At 35.2% G+C, this 21,161-nt stretch overlaps 1 pseudogene; it reads left to right on the top strand.

Annotated features, from left to right (window-relative positions):
- Positions 1-13,893: 13,893 nt before the first annotated feature.
- Positions 13,894-19,954, top strand: LOC149248185 (1-aminocyclopropane-1-carboxylate oxidase-like; annotated as a pseudogene).
- Positions 19,955-21,161: the final 1,207 nt, after the last annotated feature.

Raw genomic sequence — 21,161 nt, 5'->3', positions numbered from 1 at the left:
ATCATTTTGTAGGTTTAATGGTAATCATATATTGGAGAGACAAAGAAGATGGAGAGAAGAAGGGGGATTGTAATTTTTCTATCAACAAACCTTAAAGCATGCACAAGAACCTAAGTGTTGGAGAATGTGCAAACTAGTGAACAAATGACAAAAGACTTGTCAAGCACAAGTAAAGAATAGAGGTAAATATTTTTCCCATCTTTGATTGATTAAGTTTTAGCTATTTCCCCCTTGATGGGGGTGAGTATCAAGGAGTTGGTTGGCTCGAGGCTATGTTCCCGCTACCTTGTGAACATAGAGTGAATTAAATGGAGGGGGTGGCATGGCCACCCCTGTGCATGCAATACATGCGAGTATTTCACCTGTTGTAACTCATGAGGTAAGTTAAAGGTAGGAGCCAGGGAGCATGACAATCTTGCCTGTACGACGTCCCTGTAGGAATTTTGATTGTTGCTGGTACAAGTGAGATTTGGACATATTTTCAGGATAATTTTGGGCATGAGCGCGCCCTTATTTCTATTCTAGTCTTGAATTTTTTCAGATCCTCAACCAAGTGATCTATCCCTCCAATTCATTACTCTAGAAGCAAAGCTTGTGCCAACTATGTGGAAGGAAATGGTGCTTTAAATCCTCGAGACAAGGGGCTCATAAAGGGTGTTAGTAGTTCAAGAAATGAACATATATGACAATCCTACGTTCTAGTCACCCATGGAGGATTCAATATGTAGAGACCTGATGTCGCTTTCGGTGCTCATCATTCGACAGTCTCATTTCCTCAGGTAATTTCACAACTCTCTAGAATTTCTAAGTTTGATTTTGACTCTTCATTTGGTTACTTAATTGTTAATTTCTTTGAGGTTTATCGTCTATACTTTGTGGGTCGAGTGGATTTCTAGATTCAAGTGTTTTCAAGTTGTGCCTGTTGTATAACTGGGTTCCTATATATTTTTTGGGTTAGTGCCTAACCTTATCTCATAAGGGTTTGTTTGTTTCACTATAATTACACCTTGGATGGTCGATTTTTATTTAGGCTTAGCGATGTTGTTTCTTTAAAGGGCCTCTCCCCTCTCATGCTTGTTTATTTGTCTCATATTTGCATTCAGTCCCCCGTTTTTAGCCAAGTTGGTTCTTACCCATGGAATTGCAATTAGTCAACTCTAACGCAGAGGCAATGTATGAGAATTAGAATGGAGGGTAGGGAGGGCATGGCCCCCAAGACTGATCTCGAGCCCAACAACAAGCCCAAGAGGCCGCTGAAAACGTTCATGTTGCAGTTCCCTAAAAAATTCAGAGTGAAATGCAGAACTTGTAGACCATAACAATGAGAGATAGGCAAGCCTTCTCTAATTCAGAGGTCATTGAGGAAATAAGATAGTGGGTTCCCAACCTTGGTCATACCATGGGAAGGAAAAGGTAATATTATCAAGCTTTGTCTTTCTATTTTCGAATGGAAACTCTATTGGGCAGGGTCCTTAATGGGAGACAAGATGAAATCTATAATGTTTTTGCAAGTTAGGAAGATGTGAAACAACAACAAAGAAACCAACATATCTATATGAAAATAATGGACATGGGTCTGGCTTAGATTGAGAGACATATTCCTTGCATCCCTACTATGTCAACTCCTTCGGGATCTAGTGCACAAGATTTTTCTCCAATAACCTCTTGTGATGCCTAGTTGTTTGACGATGTCTGTCAATTTTTTGTTATGGGATTATGTAGTAGAATCTTTTGTTATGCTTCAGATGTTGAGACTCTTGAAATGCTGGACTACTTATTCTATAGGCAGGTGGTCAACAACATCTAGTTTCCCATTGGGAAGATTGAAACCACCTATCTAGCATATGTTTGTGATGAAATGATGATTGATGTACATGATGTAATATTGTTGTGAGGTAATACAAAATATCAACTTACAAGAAAGAAAAAATTAGTAATTAGTGCAGTTTGCAATTTCTTATTTCTTATTTTTATTATACCTCCCTATGGCAAAGTATATTGTAATTATTTTGTCAAATTAGTGTTTGACTTTCTAATTCATAAGTTTAAACAAAATTTTTATAATGTTTATTAAATTTAGCATACAAATATATATTAACTCAAATATTTTAAAAGTTTAAAATTATTTTTTATTTAAAAAATAAATTATATTTATTGATTGGTTAATATTTTTGATAAGACTATTTTTATTTGGTTTCAAATGTAATCATCATATACAAAATAAATTGAAAATTATAAAACATGGCCATTTATCTTTATAATTACATATAATATTGTAATAATTATTAAATGTAATATGAATTCATCAATGATTGGTTCAAGGGGTATGTGATGAAGGACGAATTTAATAGATCAATATGTTGTCAAAACACATTTAAAAGATCATTTATGTTTATGTGAGAACCACCCTAGATCCATCTAACTATGAACCTATCATGCACCGAGAGGGATCAAATCCCTCAAGATGTAAACCTTTCCTCAAATTATTAATCCAAAGTTATTAAATTTAATAAATATTAGATTTAAGGAGTAGGGGGGATTGATTTCGAAGCTATGAGGGAGTCGATATGGAAATTTTTAGGCGATTAGGGTTCGACAACATCAAAGGAGGCTAGGGTTCATTATCAGGTTGCTTCTCTTCTTAGAGGGTTCAGTGTCTGCGATGCCTCCAGATCAGCAAGTGTATATTCCATTGTTTGCTAACTTGTAGGGGTTTCAGGTAAACGTGTTGCTGCTTGGTTTTCACCATTACATTTTTTTACTATCTGCATTGGGATTTTCCTAAACTTTCTGCCATTTAATAGTTTTACTATACGCCCCATTTCCAACGAGTTGGCATAGTATCGTTCAAATGTCGATGGATTTGGACCTTGTGGACTATGAGCCAGAAATTCCAATGGAGGGGTCTCTATTTTCCATGTCAATCTTTCTTGGGGCACTCAGCTTGGTGGAGGGTATCGACTTTCTTCCATGATGGCGTTTACACCAACAAGTAGACTCACCTTCCGGTTCAGTCGCGTGTGTCGCTGAACGCCTAAAGGATATGATTGTTTGCTCTACAGGCTCAAATTTATTTTCATATATTTCATCCTCTTTTGGGCCCTCTAATTGTTTTTCCTTTCTATCCCCTATCCATTGCAGTGCTCCTAAAGGAATTTTTTTGTGGGAAGAATATACCACTGTAAGAAAAGGGGTCGATTATTCTACGAGCAGGGGGGATCTATCAGACATTTTTGGGCCTCAAGGTACACTCCCTAGTGAAATAGGTCTTGGAGCTGTGGAAAGTTATGGGATTTTCTCATTACTTTCTCAATGGCTCTCAGGGCTTAAGGGCAAGGTTTTCGAAGGTTTCCCCTTTTAGCAGGAAGTGCGTACAATCCCTTGCTAGAAGGAAATTGGTTCTCAATCGTTGGTTGCACATCAATGAGAATCCATCCTTTTGGTCCTTGTGAAGAGTTCCAAAGGTGAAGAACAGTGTGTTGCACATGTCTAGGGTGTTGAGAAATCTAGGGCATGAGAATTAGGAGATTTCTCTTCTAATGATAATTTCTTTTGAGGACTTTTTACTTCTCTTAATTAGGTTCTTCTTGTACTTGATTATTATGTGTTATTCTTCATCAAACAACTATTAAACCATAAATAAAAATGAGGCAAAGGACACAAGATGTAGGTGATCAACTAGGGCCAAAACCTCTCCAAGCTTGAGATGAAAACCCAACAAATTTTTCTTCTAATGGAATCTTCAATTCACGAATTCCAAGACCTAGACCCTTTACCAAGAACCCTTCCAAGACCAAGTTTATGCTCCTTCTTTGAGTAGCTCCTCTTTCAAGAAACTTCGACTTATCCTTCAACTACACCCTCGACTTGCCTAGAAATTGCAACTTCGACTTGCCCATAAATTGCAACTTTGACTTGCCCAGAAATTGCAACTTCGTCTTGCCCAAAAACTGCAACTTCGATTTTGCCTAGAAACTGCAACTTCTCATCTTTGCTTAGGTAGATTCTCTCTCTAGAGAATTTGGCTTCCAGAACAACTCTTCTTGCTGGTCTAGCTTTACTTCTATAACTTGAATTTACTCCAACAAAATGTGCCCTAATTCCTTCGCACGTGTGGAGAGAAGTAGCCCAAAACTTTGAATTCTTCTCCTTCCTTCTATCTCCTCTTCTTCCCACTTCTTATTTTCTATATGATCGAACTTGTGTGAGTGACAGTGTGTCCTCCAATTGAGGCCAAGGTCTTCTTTATATAGGGTCGAATTGCTTCCTTTAGGCCGAGTAAAATTTTCCTTAGGATGACTTGAACTTTGTGCCATGACGAGGTGTTGGAGGGTCTTTTGACTTGATTATGACTCAATAATTTTTTTCTTTACAATATGTAACATCCCCAAATGGGCCATTCATACATTACAATGACTTAATGACTTTATTAAAAACCTAGAAACACTCAATGGGTACTTGACCTATAAATTCTCTTGAGCATGAAACCCATGCCTCAAGTCTTACAAAAATAAATTTATGTTATTTTCATTATATACATAAAATCATAATTACACGTCATTATGAAGATCGAACATCGTTACATATTTCAACACTCCCTCTTAACAAGGGAGGTATTCATAATCCATACAAGGTACTTGGACATTCTCAATTTGAATAATTCTCATAAGAAGAGTCAGATGAGTAACCCATCTGTATAACATCATATCAACCAACATTGTCACATAACAAGACCTTGACTAACAATTATATTTATCCACAAGATCAGAGCACAATGTTGGCAAGACCAATGATGTATAGACACCCTCATCATTGTCTCTCTTGGAACATACACTACCCGGGTTCTCAGTGTGTGTTCCATCAAGGCTATTCTTATCTTGGATTCCCAGTCCTCAAAGAATATTTTTCCTTTAAGAATAATCTTATCTTGGATGCCCTAACTCATCCTTAAAGAGTATCAAATGCCAGATGTTTTCCCAGTCCTCCATTTCATCTTCCTAAGTGAAGACAAGAAAGATGTGTATATCTCTCCCTCTCAACCTAGGGAGGACATACCCATTCTACTAAAGGAATGCACCCATTCCTATAGACAGGAATGTACCCAAGATCCCTCTTAAATAGGGGCTTTACAAATCTCCCTCTTGAACAGGGACTTGCTTTCAACAGCTCTTCGGGTGGAGATCATGGGACAACCAACTTCTTGTAGAACTCCTTCCTTTGATGTCATGAATTTCCTCTTTGTTATAGAGTCTATATCTTTTGGGACTTCTTCGTAGGGCACACACCATCCAACACTTTCATTCATGAGTCAGTCATGTCATCATTCCTTTCATTGGAAAGTGATCCATTAGTCCATATCTGGTAATCCTTCATGCCATGTTGCCTTCTTCATATAATGTTTCCTTAAGGACCTTTTATCATGCCACATGATTTTCAGTTCTAGAAGACTTCCGTAGTTCTTTCCTTTGCAACCCTGCATAATCCCATCCAGATATCGTTCAAAAATAAAAAATGAACATTAAATCAAAATTACCTTTGTGATGTTCTTTCATCCGGTGACATATTTTTGTTTGGATCGGCATCTTGCATACATATTGACACATCTCCAAAAGATATATACTACCAAGGGTCTCTTTCTTTTTCATACTTCATTGGTGTCTTCATATCTTTCATGGAGATATCATAGTCAAATATTTCAGTCCTTGGATGTTGATTTCCTTTTCCATAGTTGCATATTTCGTGATCTCTTCTTTTCTTTCCTCACACATTTTCTTCCAAGAACTTCCAATCAGAGTTCCTCTAAAATTTTCAACCACCTCATATTTCATATGAGGACATATTATGTTGAATTCATCTAGTCAATGTGTGACCCATGCCTTCCTGCATCCTTCCAAAGGAGGAGATCCTTTCTTTTGCTCTCAAAGTAGAACACTCATAATATCTGCAACCATGTGACATTACTATCTATATATATATATATATATATATATATATATACCTCATTTCTTCCTTTAGGTCACATAGACTTCGTTCAACAACTTCCTTGATCGAAATAACTTCAATCCCTTGACTTGCTTCACTTATTTTGACATCATACCATCATCCCTTGAATTCCATACAATTTGAAATTCTCGGTGAGACACTTGCTTCTTCCAGTAGGTGAACCTTCCAATGAAGATTCCAACGAAGGATCTCGATCATCCTCATCCTTGCTAATTCTCCTTTTGAATGATGTATAATGAATTCTATGCTAGATGATTTTATTTTTCCCATTCTTCTAATGAGGTTATCAAAAGCTACATCCGTCTATAGGTGACAACCATAGACTTCTATTTATACTATCTTTCATGCTTCATTATGATGATGTCATTGGCTCTTGCTTTCAATCCTATGCTTCTATGATGCCATCTCCTAACATGATGCATCCTATCACGCTTCTAATGATTCCTAACATGACAGTTATACTCTATAAAGAAAACAAAAACTTGAGAAGAACTAGGTGAGGAAAATTATCTCAATAATAGTAGAGATATTTTGCTTCCTCCTTCTTGAATTTCTTCTTTTCATCTTCTTCCACTTCTTTAGTGATATGGGATTCTTCCCTTCTTCATTTGTTTTTGTCCTTATTGAGCTTAGGATAACCTCTCTTCTAGTACCCATATCCTTGACATCCATAACATTGGATCTGAGACATATTTATATTTTTCTTTTTATGAGGAACAACCTTGCCAAATATCCCTTTTCTTTTTGACATGAAAACAAATTTTTGACCCTGCTCATTTGATCCTGTATCACTTTTTGCCTTCAACTTGTTTTCTTCACTCTTGCATAGTGACCACAAATTATTCAATGGGATAGATTTCTCCTATTCATAGTCATTTGATACGAGGTTTCCTTGTTCATCAATTAGAGCATTTAGAACAATGATAATAATTTCTTTATCAAATATCATCTCTCCAAATCTTGAAGTTGATTCCTTATTAGACATTCTTTTGTGATACATGTAGATATCCCTTCACCCTTTGATGCTTTCAATTTGCATAGATAAGATCTTAGTGATATGATTTTTCTTGTCGTGCTTTCAGAGAATAATTTTGCTAGCCTATCATATATCCCTTTTGATGTCTCCAACTCTGCTACATATGGGATGAGGGAATCCTTGATGGATTCTATAAGGATCCTTTGAGCCCTTAGATCCTTTTCATATATTTAGATAATGCTTTCCCTTCAGATGGTTTGGATACTTTTCCATTGACATGATCAATAACTTCATTTTCCTTGAGGACTAAGTCTATCCTCCTTTTCCATGCAAGGAAGTTCGATGACCCAACCAACTTGTTGATCTCCTTGCAAAATGAAGTCATTTTACTAAATTTAATTATAGGAATAAAGATACTTACTTGTCAAGTGAAGATGAACTCTTCAACTTGATCCATTTGTTGATGATTATTGATGACTTCTTGATGTTGTCTTGATTCTTTTTGGACAATCTTCTTCAAGGACAAGGATTTTATTTTCACATGAAATCCTTTGCTTCAAAGAGAGGGATATTGATGAAAATGCCTTTGATTTAGCTACCCTTGGATTAGCAGTCTTCAAGATGCTTCAAATTCAAGTCCTTCCTTTCTTGAGTAGAGATAGGGTCTTTGAGAGCTCCTTCTTTGAGGTGATGATTAAGTGTGGATCTCAGTAATGCTCCTTTTATTGAACTAGGGTTTTGAGTATTTTCAAGATGATGATGTGATCCTTATCCTTGAAATGTATTGGAGATGAGGGAATCCTCGTGATGCTTTGATTTCCTTGATACTTTTCCCAAACTTTGATCCTTGAGTCTCCTTTATTGATTTGCACTTCCTTGAATTGTTAACTTAGCTTTGATACCATGTTGAGAAATCTAGGGCATGAGAATTAGGAGATTTCTCTTCTAATGATAACTATTTGTCAGGACTTTTTACTTTTCTTAATTAGTTTCTTCTTGTACTTGATTATTAGTATGTGTTATTCTTAATTAAACAAATATCAAACAATAAAGAACAATGAGACAAAGGACAAAAGATGTAGGCGATTAGTCAAGGCCACAACCTCTCCAAGCTTGAGAGGAAAACCCAACAAATTCTTCTTCTTATAGAACCTTTAATTGATGAATTCAAAGACCTAGACCCTTGACCAAGAACCCTTCCAAGACCAAGTCTATGCTCCTTCTTTGAGTAGCTCCTCTTTCAAATAACTTTCACCTATCCTTCAATTGTACCTTCGAATTGCCCAGAAACTGCAAATTCGACTTGCCAAAAAACTGCAAATTCCACTTGCCCAAAAACTGCAACTTCCACTTACCCAGAAACTGCAACTTCCACTTGCCTAGAAACTGCAACTTCCACTTACCCAGAAACTGCATCTAGAAACTACAACTGCGACTTCGATTTTTCCTAGAAACTGCAACTTCTCATCTTCGCTTCGATAGATTCTCTCCTAGAGAATTCGTCTTCTAGAACAACTCTTCTTGGTGACCTAACTTCACTTTTGTAGCTCAACTTCATTGCAACAAAATGTGCCCTAATTCCTTCACACATGTGGAGAGAAGTAGCCCAAAACAAAACCAAAAACTTCGACTTCTTCTCCTTCCTTTGAACTCCTCTTCTTCGCACTTCTTTTTTTCTCTATGATTGAACTTGTGTGAGTGAGAGTGTGTCCTACAAATGATTTTGAGGTCTTATTTACATAGGGTCAAATTGCTTCCTTTAGGCCAAATAGAAGTTTCCTTAGGCCAGCTTGAACTTTGTGCCATGATGAGGTCTTAGAGGGTCTTTTGACTTGATTATGACTCAATAAATTTTCCTTTACAATATGTAACATGCCCAAATGGGTCACTCATACATGGAAATGACTCAATGACTTTATAACAAACCTAGAAGCACTCAATGAGTGCTTGACCTATAAATTCTCTGAGCATGAAACCCATGCCTCAACTCCTGATGATGAACCACACAGGTTAGTTCGAAACACGTCAGCCTAAATCTACCAATGTGATTTCTTCTGAAAATGTTTTCTAATAATCAAAATATGGATCATAGAAGCTTGAATTTGAATAACAATAATTTTCTTTTCTTTTCATTAGATATATAAAATCATAATTACACTTTTCATTATGAAGACCGGACCTAGTTACATATTTCAACATAGGGCAGTGAGAAAAGAAGTTTAAAGAAAGGGAAAAAGAAAGAAAATATCCTAAAGAGTGAAGACGTTCCTATCCAGTACTATCTATGTGTTGGAGATGAAATCGAAATGTCAAAAGATGCAGAGTTGGCAAAAAAATATTTGGTAGGAAGAGCTAGAAAGAGGATCTTCAGCATAGGTACCCTAGAGTAGTGGCATGACATGAACATCAATGGCAAGGTCTCAACCTCCCCTGAGGTCTGTCATCTGGTTAATGGTTGGATTCAAATTATATGTCAGTCATGGGAGAACGATGAGAAGATAGAAAAGGAGGTTAGGTTCATCAACTCCACTCTGGTTGCTTTCAAACCATGGACTCCAATGTTTGATTCGCAGTGGGATAAAATGAAAATTATGCCAGTTTTGTTCCTCCTTCTGGGAATTCTAGCACACATGTGGAATATACAAAGCTTTTGGCGACATGTTACTTTTACAAGGAAACCAAGGATTTCATGGTGGCCAAAACACTTATAAATTTGGACTTGACCTAGAAGCTTTACCAAACCATGAACATAGGTAAGTAGAAGGAGTCGTTAGTGGAGTTGGCTTATGAAGGGATCCCATTTAGATCTAACAGGTGCCATAAATATGAACATTTAGCAAACAGTAGCCCTTTTTCATTCAACCCAAAGCAGATAGCAACGGGACCAAACAAGAAGTAGAAGAACCTTCGTGGCTCAGCGGGGTTGGAGAATCCAGAAAAGCATGATGTCAAGGTTCCTAGTTTAGTAAAAACCAAGTGTGGGGATACAAACAGAGTCGAGGCAAGCTTTAGATATGACTGGATAGAGCATCCCACAGTCAATCTCGGGGGAGGGTGATATTACAAATGATGAGCATCAGATCAAAAGTGTTGAGGTTTCAAAGGATGTCGGGGGGTCGAAACTTGCTTAAGCGGTTTCGATCTTATCGCACCCCATGCTTGTTCCTGATGCAGGTTGTTCCACTGTTCAAGTTGCAATAGAGGTCGTGGTCTCTGATCCTTCCCATTTGGGTTCCTCATAGGCTACTTCTTTTTCCTTTTCGACAAATCCTTTTTTTTTCTTGCATGTTTTCCTATATGGATGTGAATTTAGATAGTGTATTGTGCAATATTTTGGCAAGAGTCTCCCATATTCCACTTCCACCCTATTCTTTGCAAAAGGGTTCTTGTGTCGTGTCATGTGTAACTTAGGAAAATGTTACCCCCTCTTTAATCTTAGACTATGAATCCTCTGACCTTATATCATGACAAATCAACCCTTTTCCTGACCCTCCCTCTAGTGGTCTTGGCTTTGTTCCTGGCCCGCCCCTCCTTGGGAGAGGTAGGAGTAGGAAATCAAACATCTCTTTTCCCCAAGCCAGAGCTAGGAAGTAATTAGTATTTGGAAAATAATCATCCATGGATAGGGCCCTTATAGCTTTAAAGGCCTAATGTGGAGTAATCCAATGATCATAGTCTCTTTCAACTTTCATAGGTTAGCAAGCCCCCTCAAAAATCTTGTGCTAAAATGACTCATCCAAGTGGAGCATCCTGAGGTTATTTTTCTGCAGGAAATGTTGGGGGAAGGGGACTCTATTATGGATTTCCTTGAGAAAACATTTCCCTTCTAGAAATTTATAGGATTTGATGTTAGAGGTTAGTCTGGGGGATCGGCACTGGGATGAGACTCTAAAAAAATATAGGCCAAAAACACTTGGAGTGTCCCCTCTGGCCTTAGGATGGAGGCTTTTCGGTGGAATTGGGGAAGAGTTTTACTTTCCTGAATATCTATGTGCTGCATGAATATTGGGTGGGGTTCTAGACCTAACTCTTTGACCCATCAATAGCTAAGAGAAACAACCTAATTATAGGAGGGGATATCAATTTCTCCATTGGTGATTTTGAATCTTGGGGTGTGTGTGCTAGATTGGTTCCTTTTTCTGGTTTTTTCCTTCAACACCTTTCCTCCTCCAATTTGATTGATCTACATCCTATTCATTTGAAGCCCACTTGGAGGAACCACGGGGTAGTGGATGATATATTGGCAAAACATATAGACAAATTCTTATTAGCAATTGGCCTGGTGAATCAACTCATTCTTCTTCGTCATTGGGTTGGGGTTGGGGGAGTTTCATACCACTCACCTATCATCCTGGAGTTGAAAGGGAACTCCCTTAAGTCAGCCAATCCTTTTAAATTTAATGTTGAGTGGCTCAAGGACGATTCTTTCCTATATCTAGTAAAGGAACATTGGAGTCCTTTCGATGCAAGTGTAGACAACTCAGCAACATACCAATTCACTGCTAATCTAAAACAAATAAAATCTTTTGCAAAGTATTGGGCTTATTGAAAGAAACTCAGGGAAGAGGAGGAATTTCGAACAATTGAAATCAATTTATTCTTTTATTAGAGTTACTGGATGAAGGATTCAATGATCAGGGTTCTAGGAAAGTTTTGGGAAGGCTCTTCATAAGAAGGAAGGAGCTTCTGGATGTAAAAGAAGCATAATGGAAGTTAAAAAGTAGAGTCATCTAGCTTGTAAAAGGGGATGATAACACTAGGTTCCTCCAAGCATATGCCAAGAATTAGAGGATGGTAAATACAATTTGGAGGCTTAAATATCCTCTTGAAAGGGAGGTGTCAAACTTCGATGGTTTGGAAAAACTAGGCAAGGATCATTTCCAAGGATTTTTTTCTGCATCCATAGGAGCCACAATTGTCGATGTTCTTAGAGTTTCTTACCATTTTCTAAGGTTTGTGGCGGAGGAGGAAAATCAGAATTTGATGGAGGAATTTTTGGTTGATGAACTTAAAGGTGTCTTGTCTAGCTTCCAGAAGGACAAGATCCTTGGACCTGATGGATGGACTATTGATTTTTTTCAAGAGTTCTATGAGCTCCTTGGCAAGGATCTCCTGCGGGTGGTAAATGAATCCAAGAAGGAGGGTCACATTATTCTGGCCTTAAACTCAACTTTCATCGCCCTGATCCCAAAAGATGCCAACCCTTCCACATTTGAATATTTCAAACTTATCTGACTTTGCAATTTCATCTACAAAATCATCGATAAAGTGATTGCCATCAGGATTAAACCAATCCTCTCTTAATCTATCTCATGTGAACAATTCAGCTTCCTGGATGGTAGACAGATCCATGAAGCAATAGGGGTGGCCCAAGAAGGATTGCACAACATCAAAACCAAGAATTTGAAGGGGGTAATTCTCAAACTAGACTTATCAAAGGCCTATGATCGTGTGAGTTGGATTTTTATCCGTATTATCCTCACTCAAGTTGTTTTTGAAGTTCCTTTCATAAACTGGATTATGGGATGCATGTCCTCGGTTTCTTTTATTATGTTTATCAATGGGGAAACTTCCCATTTTTCAAAGCTGGGAGAGGTTTGCACCAAGGGTTCCCTCTCTCCCCAATCCTTTTTCTTGTTGTTGTTGAAGGTTTGAGGAGAATGCTCAAGGTGGCAAAGAGAAGAGGATATTTCCAAGGCATAAGAATTGTTCAAAATTTTCACATCTCCCATATTCTTTTTGTCGATGATGTCTTAATCTTCTGCAATACCGCCTTAAATGAACTAAAATGCCTTCATGATATTTTGGGCTTATTCTACAGAGCTACTGGTATGGTCATCAATATCTTAAAATCGTCCATAACCATTGATAATGTTGAGCACCAAGACATTCAAAATATCAGATCTTTCTTCCCATATGTTATCTTGACTTTTGAAGCTAGGCTAAAATACTTAGGCTTCCATCTTAAGCCAAACTACTACAAAATTCAAGATTAGCACTGGCTAATTGCAAAATTGGAGAAGAGGCTCTCAAACTAGAGTCACAAATGCCTCTCTCGGGCTAGCCATTTGGTTTTGACAAAATCATTGTTAGAGGCCATCCTTGTCTATTAGATGGCCCTTGCCTGGATACCCAAAGGAGTCTTGGAAAAAGTGATGATGATCTGCTTGAAATACCTTTGGGGCAGAACGAAGGATAAGAACACTTTACCCTGGGTCAAATGGATGAAAATTACAAATCCAAAATTGTTGGGGAGCTAGGGGCTAAAGAATATCTTTTATGTTGAAAAATCCCTAACTGCAAAGGGTGGTTGGCGTATATTGTCCAAAAATAGTCTCCGGTCGAAGGTTGTTTTGCAGAAATACATTAGTCCAATGTCTCTTGAAAATTGGATCAGACTCCCTGTCAATCCAAAAGAAAATATTTCAATCGTTTGGCGCGCGGTTCTAAACTCTTTTGATCTAATCGCCTCTTGTCTAGCCTGGAAGATTGGAAATGGTCAAAGACAGATTGGGATATGACCCTTGGCCTGGATGTCAGTTTCATCATCTACTCCCTTAGGAAATAATTATTTTCCTTCAGGATAAGGGTTTCACTCACATTTCACAAGTTTCAAATCCCTTTTCTACCACAATTTGGAGACAAGGTTGGCTCACTGCAGAAACTTTAAACATGCATGTGGAGTTCCGTGAGGAATGGAGGCATTATGTGGGAGCACATGAAAAGGGTTTCATCAGATTAAATGATCAAGATGATGAATTAATTTGGACCTCATCCCCCCAAGGTATCTACACTCCAAAACTAGGATACATCCACATCATATCTCAAATAGACCTGGTAATCATGAATGGTGGTGGAAAGTTGTGTGGAAGGAAAAATGTCCACCCAAATTGAAACTTATTATGTGGTGTATAATGGCAAGGAAAATTCCCACCTGGGAAGTAATGCATAAGAGGTATATTGTTGGGTTGGGCTAGTGCTTGCTTTGCAAAAATTCGGATGAATCTCTAGACCATTTGTTTGTCTTGTGCCCTTTCACTCAACAAATTTGATCAGAGTGTTAAACTATCCTTCATTCTCCTTATTGATGGAATGGAGAACCCTTTGTTGATGTCTGGTTAACATGGGAACATGACCATTTAAATAGGTTGGTGCACGCTTTACCCTTCATCATATGTTGGTGGGCCTGAATTGCCCGGAACCAGTCAATATTTAGAGATCTTGTTTCTTATCCTGGGAAGATAGTAGTGGAATGCACTATTATTCTAAGTCATTATCCTCAGAATAAATGCATCGCTCCTATTAGACAAATCAGTCAGGAAATTATCAATGTTGAATTTCCCTAGGATTTTTTTGACGGGGCAGCTCAAAACAACGGGCTTCAGGCGGGTGGTGGCTTCATTCTCTTTATTTCTTCTCGGCACTTGTATCATGTTAAAATTGGCCTAAGCATCGGTACTAATAACTAGTCTGAGACATGGGCTTGCAGATCTTTAATTGCATTTGCTAGGGAAAAAGGATGTGAATGTTTACAAATTATGGGAGACTCATTGTTGGTAGTAAATTGGGTGAATGGTGTGCAAAAATGCAGGAACGTTTATTTGGAAAACATTATTATGGATATCAGAAGGTTATGTCTTAACTTTGTAGAATTCTCTTGCAGGCATGTTTACATAGAAAGAAACAGGGAAGCAGACCAGCTTTCTAAAGAAGGCATTCTCTTGGATAGGGGCCTCTGGCAGGTAACAGAAGACATTAGTCTGCTTCACTACGAGTACTACCACAGGCCTTTTGAGGACAGGTTTTAGGATGATGGGGGGCTAGTACTAGCCCCATGATTTTGGTTTCTTTTTGCCTCTGTTTTGATTACGATGTTGATATGTTGGTTACTGGTCACTTGGTTGATTGTTTAATTATGTTTTTGTTTTCCATTACTCTCCTCAACATTGAAACTCCATATTTTTGTATGTATTTGTCCTTCCCTGGAAGGGCTTCAATGGCACAAGATGCATGATAGGTTTCAATGTCTATGATTGGCTATCTATTTTGGATGGTTTGGTTTCTGGAACCTTGGCAGCTCTCTGTACTTTGGATAGTCTACTATATCAGGTTTTCCTATAACAGTTGGCCATTCTTACTTTCCTTGTTTCAATATTGGGACAATCTTAGAATGCACCAGTTTCTTGACTGGTGTATGTGCAAAATGTAATTTTGTTAAACTTTTTAATGGAATTAAAAAAAAAAATATTAGTTTTAATAATGATTTTTTTTTTAATTTTTTAATATTAATATTAGATTTAATGATGTTTTTAATATGACATGATTACAAAAATTATAATAAAACTACATCAAACTAATATTTGCAAATATTACAACTTTGACTTAGAAATATTTGTCTTTAACATTTTTAATATATCCATAGGATATGGTTTTTCATTCATTTTATAAAAGAAATATTAAAAGATTTTTGATTCTTTGTGTTGAATTGTACTATAATTTTTTTAATCTATATGGTTATTTTCATTTTTTTGGGTTGACATTAAATTTTTTATTTTTATTATTATTTTATCACAGATGTGACATAGTTACACATCCTCTCCTACTAGGTTGTCATCCCCACCTACTAGGTTGTCATCCCCTCCTACTAAGTTGTAGAATGCACCTCTCCACAGAATAAACACACTTTCCATTGATATGACTTGTGGTATTTTATGCTAAACATAACTATTTGTGAACACTAGTGCTATTAACATGTGAGTGGTAGTTGATCTACACTAATGATACGTTTCTATGCAATTTTGTAAAATTTCATCAATGGCTTTGCTACATCAACCCCTTTCTGCGGCATCATGTGACTATGCATTAAGAAAATGCAACTAAAACCTAACTAAAAAATGTTATAAAATAAAATAAAAATAAAGTATTTTGATTTTAAAATGAGTTATGGTTTTTGGGGAAGTGGTATTAATAAGTCGTTGTATTGGTGGTGATATTGTAACAAAACCTATTTACAATTTAATAATATTTAAGGTAAAATGGAGGTAAATATCTATAGTTAAAAATCTTGTTATATTGTGAGTATTAAGTTTTAATTTAAAAAATGCTATAAAATTAAATTAAAATAAAATATTTATTAAATATTTTGATTTTGAAATGAATTATGGTTTTTGGGCAAGTGGTATTGATAAGTCATGATATTAGCCCATAATAATGTAACAAAACCTAAATTATTATGACCACCAATAAAAACTTTTTTTTTTTAACTTTTTTTAATATACTTTTTCTATTATAATAATAATTCTGAATTTTTCCAAATTTCAAAAGGTAAAAATTAATTGTATGTAATCACAATGGCTTTAGAACATTATAAAATAGATATAAATACTAAATGAACTTATAATGTAAATGTGGATACCCATATTCTAAATATGGACACCCATATTCTTATTATGGAGCAGCCAGCTTTATGTTTTTGTAAAAACTAGGTGAAAAAGGTTAAAATTTGAAAATGTATTTATTCTTATTATGGAGCAGCCAGCTTTATGTTTTTGTAAAAACATATTCTTATTATGGAGCAGCCAGCTTTATGTTTTTGTAAAAACTAGGTGAAAAAGGTTAAAATTTGAAAATGTATTTATTCTTATTATGGAGCAGCCAGCTTTATGTTTTTGTAAAAACTAGGTGAAAAAGGTTAAAATTTGAAAATGTATTTATTTGATAATTGTAGTTTATTTTTAATATTTTTCAAAAATTTAATAAAAAATTATATATTTAGATTTATTATTATTTTTAATTTTTTTATTATTTGATACTAAATTTATATAATATTTTATTAAATATAATAATCAAAATATCTCAATTTATCATCACATTATCTTTTCACTTGTGTTAGAAAATAAACCTATATAATAAATATTAACATCCATTTTTATTATAATGTAAATGGTACACTCTAATTTTAAATTATTGTTATATATTACACCTTCATAAGAGATTAGTGAATACTTCACATTTAATCTAAATATCAAACATTGATATTCCTATAAAATATTAATATAGTCTAAATACGTGAAGAATTAGATTTTTTAAACCTAATAAATTAACATTTTTAATTTCAAATTCAATATAGATATTAAATATTAACATTATTTAAATTAATTAAATTCAATATAGATATTAAATATTAACATTATTTAAATTAATTATAACAAGAATATTTAATAATTCTTAATCCATGGATAATTTCATTAATTCAAATTATATTTTAACAAACACATTACCTCACCAAAAGCTTTATTGTAAAGTAAGAATTCCAAATCAAAATATCATTAAAATATGGATAAATACACCAATTATATATGTATATATATGTGTCAATTGGATTTAACTTGCGTAGTTAAAAAAATTGATTATTATCCTTCCCATTTAAAATTCATATTTATTTATTTATATTTAATAATAATAATAAATGAATAGATTTATATAATTAATTTATTGAATTTAAATTATTTAATTATTTAAATTACTTATATTTATTGATTATAGTTTTTTTAGTTTTTTAAGTTTATGTGAATATTAAGATGATTAGTGTTGCCATTTAAGGGTATTTAAGTCATCAAAATCATTTAGGGGTATTTAAGTCATCAAAATCACTTACAGATCACACCTTGCTTGGGTCACAGTAGCTCTTAGCATCCTTGTATTTTTGCTCCATCGCTATATTTTTGCTCATAGAATTCCAAAAAAATGATCTTTATACCACAGATTGCCTTAACATATCACTCTCACCATCTACTCTATGCCCATGGGAAATTTTAACTTTAACTTTTATTCTCTTTCATTTCTAAAATATAATACCAATATAAAATATAAAATATAAAATAATTAATATAACATTTTCTTATAAAGAAATTTACAAAATATGTTATATATATGAATCTTCCATTGAGTTTCAAAATAAACGAAATCTCTTCAATTTTATATTAAATTTGGTAATCAATTCAAGTATATATTTTCATAACAGCTTAGTTACAATTTAATCTAAGTTATATTAATAACAACTTAGTTACAATTTAATCTAAGTTGTATTAATTTTTAGAAGAAATAATAGTTTCTCGATACAAATTCAGCTTTGTTTTTGTGTTTATAAGATGAAGTGTTCTTTGAAATGTTAGGAACATAATAAGTTTGTTTTTGTGTTTATAAGATGAAGTGTTCTTTGAAATGTGTGGGTAAGTACATTAATCTGTAATATGAGGTTAATTTATTATTTATATTTAATTATGAGATTATATTTGTGAATTTAAATTTACTAAAATAATTTACAAAATCAAAATATTTTGAAGATTTAATTTTATTATTAATATTTTATAAATTATTTTTAATAAATTCATAATGTGAGTTATTATCAAAATATTTTGAAAATTTAATTCAATTATTAATGTTTTATAAATTATTTTTAATAAATTCCTAATGTGAGTTATTAATATAATATATTACAATTTCAAATGCCCTCCATCATCTTATTAGTCCCTGCCTGGGACTTTTAGCGATCGATTGTGTGTTGACCGCATATTAATCTCTTGTTTGACCAAAAATTATCGTTGTGCATCACAACTTTAACCAAAGTTTTCATATTAGAAAATAATATAAAATTGATTATGTAATTTTTGATTGGACAACAAAGTTGGGGGTCTTATTGTAGGCTTCGCAGCGTTCAAGACATTATGTTGGGGTAAAAATAAGATATCCAAAGTTTTCGGAGATGAAAAGTTTTTGTTATCCAAAGTTTCCTCATATTGCCGAGCTGAACATTTTATCAAAAGCACAACTTAGTTTGTCCTAAGTTTTTGGTACCTGTTCTCCGTGTCCTGCATGCAGTGTCGTGCATCCTGCAAGTGCCAGCTGTTTGCATATGCAGAGGCGTCCACGGTGGTTTACAAATGCCTTGTTCGGAGTCCGGAGTAAGTTCAGAGCAGAGAGTGTCGAGCAGCTAATTCTCCGGAGTAAGTTCAGAGCAAAGGCGTCCACGGTGGTTTACAAATGCCTTGTTCGGAGTACGGAGTAAGTTCAGAGCAGAGAGTGTCGAGCAGCTAATTCTCCAGAGTAAGTTCAGAGCAGAGAGTGCGGAAAGGATATTAGATATAATCTGTGAAAATCTAGGACTGGAGAAAGGGTATCTGAAAGAAGCCATAGCAGGGGGCAATGGCGATGGCAAAGCCCCTTTCTTTGGCATAAAAATGGCTCACTACCCGCCATGCCCAAGGCCAGAACTCGTCGATGGGCTGCGCCCCCACTTGGACACTGGCGGAGTCATTCTGCTACTGCAAGATGATGAAGGACGGCACTTGGTTCGACATCGAACCCATTCGACACGCAATCGTTATTGACATTGGCGATCAGCTGGAGGTATATAAATTGTATATATTCAAATATCAAATGTTTTTTCGGTGCATATATGACTTATCTAATTACTAATGATGGGGTTTGCGCGTGAATACAATTCAGGTGATGACCAATGGGAAATGCAAGAGCGTGTGGCATCGCATGCTTTCTAAGAAGGATGCAAATCGAATTTCGGTCACAGCGTTTGATAACCCATCGACCAATGCGGAGGTGTTTCCAGCTCCACAGCTGATCATGAAGGCGACAGAGCAGAATGGCAATGAAAATGACATTAATAATATGAATGCCCAAAGTGGCTATAGTTATCCAAAGTTCGTCTCAAAAGATTATATGAAAGACTATGGTGAGCAGAAGTTTCTCGAGAGAGAGCCGCGATTCGAGGCTATGAGAGCACTCTGTTCCCTGAAGTAATCTTCTTGAGGAGATACTAGCTCCCAGCAATGCTTCACTTTCAACTGGTTCTCGTTATAAACTTATGTTCAATAAAGAATTAGAATTAGATTAATCTATATAGGAAATAGAGCTCTTCCCTGTGTATTTTCTTATCGAGCTCCATCGCAATATTTAGGATCTATGCATGGAACAGAATTAGGATAGGATATAGCAGGTTGGATGTTTTCCAAGTGGTTATCACTCTTTTGGAATCTCCACTCCCCAGTAAACGCATTAAACTTTATTCGTGCAGGCTATATTCATATCGAAGGTACTTTGATGACATATCCTCTTTTAAATTGTGTAAACCGTTACGCAGACTTAATTTGAATACTTTATTGAGATGTAACTGTGCATCCATTTCTAAGCATTAAATTTGGATTACATATTCTATTTTAACTTCTCGAACCTCTTGATTCCGCGTTAAATTGAACACTTTAGTTATTTGGAAGCGCTTTACTGTTTCTATCTCCAACCTCTTGATTCCGCGTTAAATTGAACACTTTGGTTATTTAGAAGTGCTTTACTGTTTCTTTCTCCAACCTCTTTATTTCGCGTTAAATTGAATACTTTAGTTCTTTGTCAAACCAACCAGAGCATTTATATTGTGTTGTTCTGGCAGAATACTTTAGTTCTTTGTCAAACCAACCAGAGCATTTGTATTGTGTTGTTCTAGCAGATTCCGGCAGGGACTACCGGCTGCATGCAGCACTTGTTCCATATAGTTGGATTAAGTTTTTAGAGTAACATATTATTATCTAATTCTATTTTAATTCTAAAAGGTATGGAGTAGTCATTATCATTTCTATTCTACTATTTTTTAAGATGTTCATAATTGATACATTATTGCAAGTTTTAAGTATTTTATAATTACTTTAATATTTTTTTTGGATTACATACAATTATTATCGAGAGGTAAGTATAAGCAACTTTATTGCTAATTTCACTTGTTAAACATTTATCCCTATAAATTAGTTGAACATCCAAGCTTAGGGTAAACAAGTTTGGAACGATTTGACAAATTGAGAATCTCACCTAGAGTAGCTAAAGAGCCATAAGGTTGCAAGGCCAAGAGCTATGAATTGCACTTGTAAATATGATTATTACCTTCAAGAAAAGGATTGTTTTTTAGCATTGGAAGTTATCGTCATATGTTAACAAAGATACTATTATTAGCTAATGTGTTTTTATTCTTTTGTAGTTGCTACAACAACATCCAAAATTTTAGCCTAACACCAAAGTTTGGGTCCCCCTCTACTTTTCAAGGTTCCAATGGTTAGGTTTGTGTCTTTGAATTGGTCATATCTTTCAATGTCCTAGATGTGTGATCTGAAAATGGGGCACT

This window comes from Pinus tabuliformis, chromosome 7 (assembly GCF_031772625.1).
Source record: "Pinus tabuliformis cultivar Carrire ecotype Pingquan chromosome 7, CPIR1, whole genome shotgun sequence".
NCBI lineage: Eukaryota > Viridiplantae > Streptophyta > Pinopsida > Pinales > Pinaceae > Pinus > Pinus tabuliformis.
This window is presented reverse-complemented; position numbering and strand designations above follow the sequence as displayed.